We start from the raw sequence: 15,500 nt of genomic DNA on the forward strand, positions 1-15,500 counted from the left end.
TAGCAATATGGATCCAAGGTAGTGCCATTTCTACCCCATGACTTGTAGTGTTCCCAAAGGCTTCCAGTAATTTACCCCTTAGGAGGGATATTAAAAAAAATACCCAATGTAAACAATATATAGCATTAATCCAAGTAGTTCCTGTTATGACATATATAATGCCAATTGTCATAAAAAACAGAAATTATGTGAGCACAGTAAGACTCTTAATTTTACAAAACAGTTTACAACTTTGAATGTCTTGCTCACATCCCATGTGGTCAGTGGAAAGTGTTACTGTAAGAAAGATGTACTGGTTGCAAAATAAAACTATGAAATTTATTTATCAGAAATAAAGACAGAAAACAAAATTATCTTAAGACAGGGTCATGACCAGTTGAGTGATTCTAAAGGGTCTGGACCTTACAAAAGGAAGAAACCCACATTTGCTTTATTTATAATAATAGAGATGAAAAGGGACTGGTTGGAGTTTCTTCTCCAAAAACAGGTTGGGTAATGGAGGGAAGCAACACATTTGGCTCTAGCAGGTCACTCCCACATCTAATTCTTGTATTTGAACTTTTGTGGTGAGCTAATGCAGGGTAACCACGTGACTCAGGTGGTCTAAAACAGTCATTCTCCAACTCTGACTTTCTGAGACCAGATATTCCTGGTTAATGGCTTGAACTATGATGAGTTCTAATATGAGCCATGGATGGCTTCCTGTAGAATGGTCAACTGGGAGAAAACACAACTGATGTAAGATGTGATGATTATAAGGGAAAAAATAGATGATTATAAGAGAGAAAATAGAAGTAAAAATTAAAGAAAGAATGAAAGAACAATAGAGATTGGCTACTGCCAGAAGAAATGAGAGAAAGAGAATCAAGAAAAAGATATAAATGAGAGGATAGGTATATAGTAAAAACCAAAAGAAAAAAAAAAAAAAAAACAGAATCCAAAACAAAATTGAAATATACTAATATACTATTCAAATATCCTAGTCCTCAAGTGTTGATTAATCAAAATTAATTGACTTGAAAAATGAAAAATTAGGAAAAAACAAATATGAATATTTATAAATATTCATGAACCACTAAGGTCATAATTTTTTTCCCTTTTTTATTTTAATTAAAAATCATAAATTTACATAGGGCAATGTTGTTTGATTCATTCTGTTATTTTTCCCTACCCAACTTCCCTCCCACCCCTCTTTTCCCTCTATACATTCCTTTCTTCCTCCATTCTTACCACCCTTCTTATCTCTAACCCTAAACCTAACCCTAACCCTAACACTAACCCGTCCTACCCCTCCCCTTATATGTCCTCATCCGCTTATCAGCGAGATCATTCGTCCTTTAGTTTTTTGAGATTGGCTTATCTCACTTAGAATATTATCCTCCAGTTTCATCCATTTGCCTGCAAAAGCCATAATTTTGTCATTCCTCATGGCGGAGTAATATTCCATTTTTTATATATGCCACAGTTTCTTTATCCATTCATCAACTGAAGGGCATCTGGGTTGGTTCCACAATCTGGCTAGAGTGAATTGAGCAGCTATGAACATTGATGTGCCTGTATCTCTGTAGTATGCTGATTTTAAGTACTTTCCATATAGGCCAAGGAGTGGGATAGATGGGTCAAATGGTGGTTCCATTCCAAGATTTCTGAGAAATCTCCATACTGCTTCCCAGAGTGGCTGCACTAGTTTGCAACCCCACCAGCAATGTATGAGTGTACCTTTTTCCCCACCTATGGTTGCTTATGTTCTTGATAATCGCCATTCTAATTGGGGTGAGATGAAATCTTAGTGTAGTTTTGATTTGCATTTCTCTTATTACTAGAGATGTTGAACATTTTTTCATATATCTGTTGATTGCTTGTACATCTTCTGTGAAGTGTCTGTTCATTTCCTTAGCCCGGTTGTTGATTGGATTATTTGTTTCTTGATGTAGAGTCTTTTGAGTACTTTATAGATTTGGGATATTAGCGCTCTATCTGATGTTTGCTCTATATGAGTTGCAAAGATATTCTCCCACTCTGTAGGCTGTCTCTTCATATTACTGATAGTTTCCTTTGCTGAGAGAAAGCTTTTTAGTTTGAATCTATCCCAGTTGTTGATTCTTGCTTTTATTTCTTGTGCTATGGGAGTCCTGTTAAGGAAGGCTGCTCCTAAGTCATCAAGTTGTAGGTTTGGAACTACTTTTTCTTCTATAAGATGCAGGGCCTCTGGTCTGATTCTGAGGTCCTTGATCCATTGTGAGTTGAGTTTTGTGCAGGGTGAGAGATAGGGGTTTAATTTCATTCTGTTGCATATGGATTTCCAGTTTTCCCAGCACTATTTGTTGAAGAGGCTATCTTTTCTCCATTGCATATTTTTGGCCCCTTTGTCTAGTATTAGAAAATTGTATTTATTTGGGTTTGTGCTCGTGTCCTCTATTCTGTATCATTAATCTACCTGTCTATTTTGGTACCAATACCATGCCGTTTTTGTTACCATGGCTTTGTAATAGTGTTGAAGATCTGGTATTGCAAAACCCCCTGCTTTGCTCTTTCTACTGAGGATTGCTTTAGCTATTGTGGGTTTCTTATTCTTCCAGATGAATTTCATAATTGCTTGCTCTATTTCTGTAAAGTACATCATTGGCATTTTAATTGGAATTGCATTGAATCTATATAGCACTTTTGGTAGTATGGCCATTTTGACAATATTAATTCTTCCTATCCATGAACATGGGAGATCTTTCCATCTTCTAAAGTTTTCTTTAATTTCTTTCTTGAGTGATCTGTAGTTCTCATTGTAGAGGTCTTTCATCTCTTTTGTGAGATTGATTCCCAAGTATTTTTTTTTTATATTATTGTGAATGGGACAGTATTCCTAATTTCTCCTTCTGAAGATTCATCAATTATGTATAAAAATGAATTGGATTTATGAGCATTGATCTTGTAACCTGCTACTTTATTGAATTCACTTATGAGTTCTAAGAGTTTTCTGGTGGAATTTCCAGGTTCCTGTAAATATATAATCATGTCATCAGTGAACAGGGATAGTTTGAGTTCCTATTTTCCAATTTGTATCCCTTTAATTTCTTTGTTTTGTCTAATTGCTCTTGCTAGAGTCTCAAGAGCAATGTTGAATAGAAGTGGTGAAAGAGGTCATCCCTGCATTGTTCCAGTTTTCAGGGAGAATGCTTTCAGTTTTTCACCATTTAGAATGACATTGGCCTTGGGCTTAGCATAGATGGCCTTCACAATGCTAAGGAATGATCCCACTACCCCAATTTTTTCTAGTGTTTTGAGCATGAAGGGATGTTGTATTTTATGGAATGTTTTCTCTCCATCTATTGAAATAATCATGTGATTCTTAACATTTCATCTGTTGATATGGTGAATGACATTTATTGATTTCCAGATGTTGAACCAACCTTGCATCCCTGGCATAAAATGATTTGCTAAAATTTTGTTGAGAATTTTTGCGTCAATATTCATTAAGGATATTGGCCTGAAATTTTTGTTCCTCGATATATCTCTGTCTGGTTTACGTATCAGGGTGTTATTGGCTTCATAGAATGAGTTTGGAAGTGTTCCCTCCTCTTCTATTTTATTTAATACTTTGAGTAGTATTGGAAAGAGCTCTTCTTTGAAAGTTTTGTAGAACTCGGCTGAGAACACATCTGGTCCCGGACATTTCTTTGTTGGTAGGCTTTTGATGACCTCTTCTATTTCATTGCTTGAAATTGATTTATTTAAGTTGTGTATGTCCTCCTCATTCAGTTTAGGCAATTCATATTTGTCTAGAAACTTTTTGATGTCTTCGAGGTTTTCTGTTTTGTTGGAGTATACATTTTCAAAATAGCTTCTAATTATGTTTTGTATTTCATTCGTGTCTGTTGTGATATTTCCTTGTTCATTCCGAATTTTAGTAATTTGAGTTTTCTCCCTCTTTCTCCTTGTTAGCATGGCTAAGGGTTTATCAATTTTGTTTATTTTTTCAAAGAACCAACTATTTGTTAATTTTTCCGATTTTTTCTTTTGTTTCCATTTTATTGATTTTGGCTCTGATTTTAACTATTTCCTGTCTTCTATTACTTTTGATGTTGTTCTGCTCTTCTTTTTCTAGGGCTTTGAGCTGTAATGTTAAGTCGTTTATTTGTTGATTTCTACTTCTTTTGTTGAATGCGCCCCATGAAATAAATCTTCCTCTAAGTACTGCTTTCATAGTGTCCCAGAGATTTTGATATGATGTGTCTTTGTTCTAATTTCCCTCCTGATGCCTTCTGTTATCCATTCATCATATAATAGTGTATTATTTAATCTCTGAATATTGGAGAAGTTTCTGTTTTTTATTCTGTCATTTATTTCTAATTTCAGTCCATTATGATCTGATAGAGTACAAGGCATTATCTCTATCTTCTTGTATTTGCTAACAGTAGCTTTGTGGCATAAAACATGGTCTAATTTAGAGAAGGATCTATGTGCTGCTGAGAAGAAAGTGTATTCGTTCTTTGTTGGATGGTATATTCTGTATAAGTCGTTTAGGTCTAAATTGTTGATTGTGTTATTGAGATCTATGGTTTCTTTATTCAATTTTTGTTTGAATGATCAATCCTGTGGGGAGACAGGTGTGTTAAAATCACCTAGTATTATTGTGTTGTGGTCTATTTGATTTCTGGAATTGAGAAGGATTTGTTTGATGTACATGGATGTGCCAATGTTTGGGGCATAGATATTTATGATTGTTATGTAGTGCTGATCTATGCTTCCCTTAAGCAGTATGTAATGTCCTTCTTTATCCCTTCTGACTATTTTTGGCTTGAAGTCCACATTATCTGAAATGCAGAAGGATACTCCAGTTTTTTTGCTGTGTCCGTGTGCATGGTATGTTTTTTCCCATCCTTTCACCTTTAGTCTATAGGTATCTCTTTCTATGAGATGGGTCTCTTGCAGGCAGCATATTGTTGGATTTTTCTTTTTAATCCAATCTGCCAGTCTATGTCTTTAGATTGATGAGTTCAGGCCATTAACATTCACGGTTATTATTGTGATATGATTTGTATTCCTTGTTTTAGGACTCATTTTTGTTTTTTGACATGATTTGGTTTCTCCTTTATTTGGCTTTTCCTTTAGGCTAGTTCCACCCATTGCTGATTTACATCATTTTCTTTCATCTCTTCCTCATGGAATATTTTGCTGAGAATGTTCTGTAATGCTGGCTTTCTTTTTGTAAATTCCTTTAGGTTTTTTTGTCATGGAAGGATCTTATCTCATCCTCAAATCTGAAAGTAAGTTTTGCTGGGTATAAAATTCTTTATTGGCATCCATTTTCTTTCAGGGCTTGGTAAATGTTGTTCCCGGCCCTTCTAGCTTTTAGGGTCTGGATTGAAAAATCTGCTGATATTCTTATTGGTTTCCCCTTGAATGTAATCTGATTCTTTTCTCTTACGGCCTAAAATTCTGTCTTTATTTTGCATGTTAGGAATTTGCATAATAATGTGCCTTGGTGTAGGTCTGTTGTAATTTTGCATATTTGGAGTCCTATAAGCCTCTTGTACTTGGTTTTCCATTTCATTCTTCAGATTTGGAAAATTTTCTGATATTATTTTATTGAATAGATTGTTCATTCCTTTGGTTTGTTTCTCTAAGTCTTGTTCAATCCCAATAATTCTTAAATTTGGCCTCTTCTTGATATCCCATAATTCTTATAGATTCTGTTCATGATTTCTTACCATATTTTCTGTTTGTTCAACCTTGTTTTCAGGATTAAATATTTTGTCTTCAATATCTGATGTTCTGTCTTCCAGGTGATCTATCCTGTTGGTTATGCTTTCTATGGCGTTTTTAACTTGGTTTACTGTTTTCTTCATTTCAAGGATTTCTGTTTTTTTTTTTTCAGTGTCTCTAACTCTTTATTGAAATGTTCTTTTGCTTCCCTTATTTGCTCTTTTACTGTTTATTGGTGTGTTCATTTAATGTCTGCATTTGTTCTTTAATCTCCACGTTTCCTTTCCTGATTGTTTTAATTATGTACATTCTGAACTCCCTTTCGGACATTTCTTCTGCTGTGCTGTCATTGGGTTTTATTGATATAGTATCTAGGATTGTTTCGGACATTTCCTTTTCTCATTTTCTCATATTGGTCAGTTGTCAGTGGAACTCTGTGATTTTGTAGATTTCCTCTATTGGCTTATAGTGTCCCTGTAGATTTGCAGTGTATCACCTACCAGCCTTCAGTAGCTAGAAGTCTTGGATTAATTTGACAATGCAGCACTTCCGAAGAATGCTGTCCCTAGCCCATTACTGGTTCCAGGGAGAGAGACCTGGAGAGGTCTCTTGCTGCCCAGCCCTGGTCCCAGAGGCTGGTTGCAGGTTCAAGTCTCCACTGGCTTGGGGTCTTGTGGCTGGCTTTGTGTAGACAGGCTCTCACTGGGCAGTTTGCCCCAGGAAGCTAGCCTAGAGAGGCGCTTCCCGCTGAGGTGGCTGGGTTGCTTGGGGAAGTCCCTGGCGTCCTGTGCTGGTGACTGTAGCAACCTGCGGGTGGGCTGGAGCTGGCAGTGGGGCGGTCCGGAGCTGGCCGGTGCGGTCCGGAGCTGGACGGGGCAGCCGGAGTTGGCTGTGCTGCTTCTGTGCAGAAGGGCTCTCACTGGTGAGCCTGCTCCACGAGGCTGGAGGATCTGTCCCTGTGGGAAGAGCTCACCGCCAGACTGCAGAGAGCTGCCTGGGGGATACTCTATCTGTCCTTTCCTACTCTAATAAGTCACTCAAATCTGGGCTGGCCGCCTAGCTAAGCTTCACTGGGTGGGGGAGACTCACCCCGTGGTTCTATTTTAGTCCGAGTCTCTCAATGCCTATCCTTCTTAAATCTTGGGTTCTGGAGCGACTGGAGATGCAGTCACCCTCTAGTCTACCATCTTGGATCGCCCTGTGGAAAAAGCCTGCAGCTGGAGTGGGACAAGGCAGTCTGGAGAGGTCTCTGGCTGTCCAGCCCTGGTCCCAGAAGCTGCTTGCATGTCGGAGGTCTCCGCTGGCTTGGGGACTCATGGCTGGCTCTGTGTCGAGATCACTTGTGTGGTTAATGAACCAATTCTCAGTCAACTATGTCTTCTGCAGTCCCCTTGCTTTCTGGTCTCAAGTTCAGTCTCCAAACTCATTCTCTTTCATCCACACCCTTTCAAATTCCTTGCCAGACATGTCTCCCTCAGCTGGTCCTGCAAGCATCTGGGATGGAGGAGGAGATTGAGCCAGATGTGTTTCCACAACCAGTAGTCTGCTGTGTCCAAATTTTATTTCTCATGATCACGTAGGTACACTCTATGTCATGCAGTGTGTGTTTGCCAGGCCTATATTTTGGGCCACACTTGGCTTTACCAGGAATTGGTCTGTCAGCTGCTGGACCCCACATCACAGTTGCAAATGTTTCCTTACTTTATTCTCTGCATGCAGCCTGGAGAGATGATGACTTTTCCTGCAGAAGAATATTGTGCAGCATGCCTTTCAGTTTATTTGGGCAGTGTGTTTGATCTGTAAACTCTCACTACACAGACATGTTTCTGGCCTCCTGAAAATGCAGATCCCTTTAATTTCCTTATCTCTCTACTTTGCTCATGTACAAACCACTCTGGCTGTTGACTCCAGTTCTGGCAGCTACTGTGTCACTGGGGGTTTCTTTCTTATAATATCCAACCTCCTGAGCCCCTATCTGTTTGAATGTACAGTAAATACTCCCTCCACAACACACACAATTTTTTTTTTCACTCATGTTACTAAGAAGTTGCCTGTTTGCTTTTTTGTTTTCACAACATGGAGTAAACCTGAAAAGTGACTTTCTCTATTCTGACACCTTGAAACCCCTCAGACTTGGTTCTTGGCTCTGAGATATAGCCATACATTGAACATCCCCTAATAACTCACAGCCATGAATCCATTGTACACCCCAACCAATACACACAAAGCTGTGTCCTGGCATATTTAATATTTGGTGTTCTGTGTTGCCTCTCATTGGGGCAGCCCTTCTACATTCCATTACCCTGACATGATCCATTACTAAAACTCTTCCTTCTCTTTATCCCTTTCTCAACTCCATTACCTCATTGCATTTCCAGGGTCCCTGGGCCCATTACAATTAAATGTCCAAATCAACCCTCAGACATTCTCAACACCTAATTCAAACTCCAAACTGATGTCAGCCAATATCATTGCCCTCCATGTTTCTCCTAGAAGCATAACTGTTCATATGTATCCTTCCATGTGCGTCTGTTCCTCAACCGAAACTCCTCCCTGGTTTCACTGGTGTTGCTTCCTGTCCCTAGAAGCACAACGTGGTTGGAAAGCCTCAAATTAGTCTTGAAATCTAGAAGAATACATCTTTTATTTTGCATTTCCTGATGTTTCTCTTGCACTTTTGACTACCATGGCCTACTCAGTTATCTACCCACTTCCTTCCGCAGCTTGTTGCCCTCTCTGTAATTGGTCTCCTGAAAGGCCCATAGTTTCTCCTTATAATCACCTTTTGTCACACTCTGGTCCTATTTTGGACAACTGCTTAATCCAGGGCCTGCTACCCCAGCAGTTTTCACAACATCCTGCCATGTGTAGGTATGAACACCTCAGAGGCATTGAATCTTCTATGACCTTCACCATCCAGGGACTGTCAACATATTTTGTGTTCATTCCCCATCCACAGGAGGTGCCTCATTCCTCTGGAAACATGCACCCTATGACTCCCTTCCCTGGTGGACACTTTGACCTTATGCCCCTGGAGCCAGTGTGCCTACACCCAGCTATGCACATGAGCTTGCTCTGGATATCTAATGAATTTCTCCCTGTCTCTCCTCCAATCCACATCACAGCATCATCTTTCCCAATCCCCCCTTTTGCCATGTCTTTATTTTATTACCACTACAATCTAACACCCATTTATTGACTTGCCCAATACACTCCTGTGTTCATACTATAGGTTTTCAACTGGATGATAAATCTCACAGCATTTGTTAAGGTGATCTATTGTAAATATTGTCCTTGAAGGTTGGAGGGATGACATAATAGAAAGGACTCCTGTGCTGTGGTTAATGCTCAGGGTTGCTGAATTAATGTTAGTAGCCCTGGCATATCTAATAATTACAGAAATGTTGACTTAGGCAGGTCAAACTCTCTGTTTCTGCTGCTGTCATTGTGAGGCAGAATTATATTACATTGTGTTTGTGTGATGGGTATTGTTCTGTTTCTCCCTACTGTCAGGAATGGAGGTCAATATTGGTAGAGTAATTATGCAAATTTGTCCAAGGTATTGACTCATATTTGTGCAGGTGAAACCAGTGACTTCCGAGAAGAACTAGCAACATGTTCTTCCTTTTCTATGTATCTGTGTAAATATCCTTCCTATGTGTTTTCTCTCATTCCATCTCTCTGCAGTTATCTTGAAGGATGGTGCCACTCATTGAATTTAGGAACAAGAAGCAACTAGATTTGGGGTATTAAACTTCCCAGAGAATCAAGGAATTCAATGGTACCTGCCTAGCTCAGTGACAGTCTTTCACTTGAGACTTCACATGGTATTTCATGCCAACTCCAAGTGAGACACTATCTCCCTCCAGGGATCATGGATAAGGAAAAGTCTCTCTAAACACTCCAATATTCTCTTATGACTTGTTATGAAGAAACTTATAATTGTTTTTGAAGTGTGTCACCTGGGGAGAAAGTTTCCAGCAGTGTCCTCAGCTCCCCAAGCCTGCATGCCCATTGCTGCTACAGGCACAGTGATAATTGTTGCCCCCATAGAGGAGAGGTCACAGAGTCCCAGTCCCATATCTGAGGAGCTGGTCACCTTCCTGAACACATGTCCTGGTCACAGAGGCCTCTGCACTTAGATCACCATCCTGGCAAAAAGAAAGAGACTGGTGAATAATTCAGAGTCAGTCTTAGAACAGCATCTTTGAGTGAAGCTCCATTTCAAGAGTCTCAGTAAGTAATCACCTAAGAATAGAGGATTGTGGATTGAGCCCTGGAGAAGCCAGCACCACATAAAAGGTAGAATAGTTGATGAAGAACAACTCTAGATAGTAAAGATAAATGTTGTCTCAATCTCAATGCCAAAACATGATGGCTTCTAATAACTTCATGTGATCATTTCTGACAGCATTTGCTGTGGTTCAATCCAAACCAAAACAAAATGTGATTTTCAAAGTGTATCTGGAGGTGTTTTATTCTTTTTCTTTTTCTTTTTGTACCAGGGATTGACTTCAGGGGCACTGGACTTCTAATTCTCATCCCCAGCCCTATTTTGTATTTTATTTAGAGAAATTGGCTCACTGAGTTCCTTAGTGCCTCTCCATTGCTGTGGCTGGCTTTGACTCACTCACAATCCTCTTGTCTCAGCCTCATAAGGCACTGTTAGTACACATGTGTGCCATTTAGCCTGGCCCCAAAGAGGGTGTTTTAAAATCACTCAGTTACTCAGTTTCATTCCAGGAATTCTATACTACACCTTCAGGATTTCTAGTGCCAAAAGTCTAGTCTCTCCCCATCTGTTCTATGAAGTATGAGGGGCTAAGTGGAATCCTGTAGTCCTGTGTAGAAAGTGAGCTGATTGTGATTGCTTGAGTAGAAATTTTCTGTGACTGTGAGCATAGTTTAGCTAATGGAGGGAGCAATTGTACCAGTACTGAAAGACTCAGAATTCAGGATAATGAGGACATTTATCACTAGTGTGGAAATGAACATGTATGGAAATGTGGACATGATTATTACAGGTTTTCAACACCATGTGTCAGGGGTGTTATCTTTTTTCATATCAAATATGTTCTGATTCTAGTGAATGCATCATGTGGTCTCAATCTGAGAGTGGAGGGGTATGAAAACAGGAGGCATAGGAGATCTCCTCACCATCTGTTCAAGAATATGTGCACCTAATTTTCACTAAACAAAAATTTTAAAAAAACATATGCATTCAAATGACTGCAGAAATTCTAGTATTTCAACTTAAATGCCAAACACATGCCAATTTGTATGAATGGCTCCAACTGTAATATTATTCACAAATCTTGCTTCCTTGAAACATTTTTTTAGGTATTAGTTAATTCATATCTGTATATTCTGAAAAAGTGAATATTTTTTTCTACACTACACTCTTTAAAAAATGTGTTGGTTCTTTATATCCCAAGAATTAGGTCATGGCATGGGAATGTGGCAAAATTCCTCAGATAGGTGTTATGGGACTTATGTTCCTAACACATAAGCATGTGAGTGAGTCATGGGGTAGTTTTCCTGATGTGGAGCCCATCCTGTGTCATTGTATGTAACTCAACATGGGAGAGGTGCCTGCAGTACTGTATTCCCTAAGTGTATCTGCAGTTATTAAAATATCTAAATGTTCCTTCAAAATGTACCTTGAACCTAAAATATTTACAAGCAAATGGAATCACTTTGTGATAAATTGTTAAAAAAAATACCACTATGTATTTTATCACTAGACAATATTGGGAATATAGAAAAACAGAATTAAATATGAGCTGGATGATAGAAGAACCCGCTCACTAGCATTAGGGCACTTGGTGGGTCACACCACCCTCTGTAAATACTGAGCCAATTTCAAGACACCTCTCAGCATGTACTCAGGTATGAATTTGGACAGAGATTAACCTCAGTGTGTACAAGTTATCCTGGTGAACATGCAGAATCATCTCAGCACCTGCCTCATGTCATGAAGATGAATCATTGCCACATCTGTTTCCTATCACTCAGACACTTGCCATGGTTCAGTTGTAGTAGATGATTCAACACTTGACATGGATCTGTTGAAAGATCATCCTCCCTCTTGGGGGCCATAGGTGTGGCATGTCTCCATGTGCAGTTGCTTTTAACACTAATAATTAATATATCCTTAGATTCAGATTATAGAGAATACCGGGAGGTTTCATGGTGCTGGGACCCAAAATAACACACAATAAAGTTCAATATTAATACTTACATGAAATTATAAATAAGCAATTTTGATTTACTCAAATTTGTAGGGAGCCTGTGATTTCATTTAGTATACAAATTCTCTAAAAGTTATATACAGGTGTGTGAGAGTATTCCTGTGATCTGTGATGTTGTGTTTAGTCTTCATTGCTTTCTTAGTGTTTAATATTAAGTTTAAGAATATTTTTTCCACTTAATAAATAAATAGGTGAATCAGGTACAATTTGTATTCTTCCTATGTCTAGTTAGAGATTTAGTCCATCATTGAGTATATGAAATAGAATAAATATTAACTATAACCTGATCCCTCTATTCTGTGTTAGTAATAACAAAAACATTCCACTATTAATAACTAATGTTAGCGTTCGTGGAAGGGGTAACTTCTATAGAAGCTTAGTGTCATATTCTTTGAAGGAAATTACAACTAAATGGAGCATGGTGCCGTCTACATTGCTGGGAATTGTTTTTCTTTTTAAGCTATCATACAGTAAAAAACATGTTTATTGAATAAGATCATTAATTACACTCTTGAAGATTTTTTACTTAACATTTCCTTGTATTGACCATGACATGATGTAATCAATGCCAAAGAAAAAACATACAAAAAGACTCCGTGAACAATAAAGATTCAGACTCAGTCTCAGAACACTTTGTGTCCCTGTCTGTGTTTCTCCACCATGCTGACGCCACCCTTCCACCTTGGGCCCCCAACAGCTGCTAGAGCTGGACCCCAGCAAATCACCATGTGCTGGCTTCACAGCACGGGTTTGGACATACTTCATGTTTTAACTTTTCATATAACCCACAGTAAAACCTATTAGTGAAAATAAAACCTTGAAAAAGTTTTTATAGTGAGCACTCAGGAGAGGGGGCAATGCTTGGTTTTGGTTGACATAACAAGTGCAGCCAGGCTTTCTCCTCCCCTGCAGGACCCTGTGGCTGGGACAGCAGGAAACTGGCAGGATGACAGTCAGTAATGTGGCTGTAGGAATCATCTTCCTGTCACAGACTGTGGTTGGAGCTCTGGGAAATTCCTCTCTTCTCCTTCATTACCTGATCCTTGACTTCACTGGGTGCAGGGTAAGACACAGACTTGATTCTTAAGCACTTGATTGTGGCCAACTTGCTAACCCTCCTGTGTAGGGGAGTTCCCCAGACAGTGGCAGCTTTTGGAGTGAATAGTTTCCTCAATTATATGGGATGCAAGCTGCTTTTCTATCTTCACAAGGTTGGCAGGGGTGTGTCCTTTGGCAGCACCTGCCTCCTGCATCTACCAGGTCATCAAGATCAGTCCTGAGGACTCCAGCTTTTCAGAGCTGAAATAAAAAGATCCCAAGTATATTTGTTCCTCCATATACCTGACCTGGATTGTCTATCTGCTCATAAATATCATGATTATTGCATTTATGACTGGAAAAATCAGCAAAGTTAACATCACAAGCATGATAGATTATGGGTACTGTTCTGGTGTTCATCCTGACAGACCCTTATGGTCACTCTTTGCCTCAGTGGTATCATTCCTTGATGCCCTGTGTGTGTGGGACTCATGCTCTGTGCCAGTAGCTCCCTGGTGCTCATCCTGCACAGGCACAAGCAGAGAATGCAGCATAATCACACGACTCACTTCCCCAGGTCCTCCCCTGAGTCCAGAGTCACCAAAACCATCCTCCTGCTGAGCACCTTTGTGTCTTTTTACACACTTTCCTGCACTTTTCACATTTGATTGACTCTTATTCATAATCCCAACTGGTTCCTGGTGAACCTGGTTGCAATAGTAGCTGGATGTTTTCCAGCTGTCAGCCCCTTTCTTCTCATGAGCAGGGACTCCAGTGCATCCAGGTTCTGTGTCACTTGGATAAGAAATACAAAATCCCTGATATCAGGAGGAACATGTAAATTATAACCTTTTGCATGATTCTTACATGTTTCTTCATTCAAAATTGAAAGAATAGTGATACAGTCATATTACAGGAAGATGATGATCCACACACACACATATGCTTTCTTGTTTATTATAATACATGCATGAGTGTGTATATGCACATAAGTATGTGCAAATGCATATCACATAGATTAGATTATTATCCATCCAACAATGTTTCTGGAAAACTAGATGTAACAAATACAAATTTTAGATTTAATATACTAATTACAATCTTGGCTAAATTCTTCAGCATAAAATCTGCTCTTTTTTCCTGCTATACTGTTTGATTAAATTATGAAAACATGGAGGATGTATTTTTTATTTATCTATGTTTATGGTTATGCCTCAGCTGTGACTCTTGAAGGAAATAGCAAAGTGAACACTGTCGAACCTTTGTCTTTTTAAAATAAAATTGAACATACATTTTATGTAATCTTGGACATGATGGGAAGCAAAGGTCTACTGATGTCCTCTTTATTAAACAGCTAGTAATGGATTTCCTTTATTGATTTCTGCTGTATTTTTTAATAAAATATTTCATCTTTTCATAAGTGAATTACAATCTAAACTTTGTTTACAGTCCACCTTGATCACATAAAACACTGTGTACTAATACATATTTTATGACTTATTATTGAATTACTTATATGTATCTTTGAAATGTTTTTATGTATAAGTTGGCACGCATTTCTCAGTGAAATTTCATGAACTGCACACACTTGTGCATGAATCTCCTATGTGATAAAACAATATCCTAGTTTGTATGGCTCCTCTTTCTTGTAAGTGTCCCCGAGAGTGACCAGTATGTTAACTCTAACAGCCTGGATCACATTCACCTCTTTTGCAATTTACATAAATGTAATAGTTGAATAAGATCTGTTTTATATTTTATTTGGAAAATTCCATATACTCCAAATTTGTCAATGCCAGAATTTAACTGAAGGAATTTCAAATAATTCTAGCATTTCTCTCTTGATGTACATGTTCTTTAGTTTGGATATGACACGTTTCCACCTACAAGTTTCACGTGTGGCAAATGCCCCAGTGTGAGGTATTGGGTCATGAGGTCTTTGAGAAGTGGATGCAAAACAAGGTGTTTGGTCATGGGGGGTCACCCTGAAGGTGAATAATAATGATCTGGAATATATCAGGTACCATGAGAATGAGTTGTCCTATAGCAAGTGCAGGTGTTTCTGCTGACCCTCACTGGTCCACTACTGATGGTAGTGGAATGCATTTATACATGTTGATAGATCATACATAAGTGGAGTATAATTTCTACATATTGTAGAATCAATAAATTTCTCTTTCAAAGAAAGTATCTGTATAGGCATTTGGATATGAGCAGAAACAGGTCAACACAACATGTGAGTATGTTTCAGTTTGGAGCATCATGATCAGCACTGGCATGTAGGTTCTGCAAAATTTTTGATGATACTTGCATGTGTTTATATACATATATATATGTATATACAAATGAATATATATATATATTTATTTGTAAGTACATATGAATCACATACACACACTCTTTTGATCCTAAGTTCACATACGCTGGCCTTTAGCATGTGTTTCCAGAGCTTATGACCTGAGAGCTTCCCTGAAGACCAGCCCTCCACTATCATTCCAGCTTCTCTTCACT

At 38.6% G+C, this 15,500-nt stretch overlaps 1 pseudogene across 1 annotated transcript; it reads left to right on the top strand.

The window, feature by feature from the left end:
* Positions 1 to 12,897: 12,897 nt before the first annotated feature.
* Positions 12,898 to 13,830, top strand: LOC306647569 (vomeronasal type-1 receptor 4-like; annotated as a pseudogene). Its single transcript has one exon. The product of its transcript is annotated as a vomeronasal type-1 receptor 4-like (transcript).
* The last annotated feature ends 1,670 nt before the right edge of the window (positions 13,831 to 15,500 follow it).

The sequence above is a fragment of the Sciurus vulgaris genome (genome assembly GCF_902686455.1).
Source record: "Sciurus vulgaris genome assembly, chromosome: 17".
Lineage (NCBI taxonomy): Eukaryota > Metazoa > Chordata > Mammalia > Rodentia > Sciuridae > Sciurus > Sciurus vulgaris.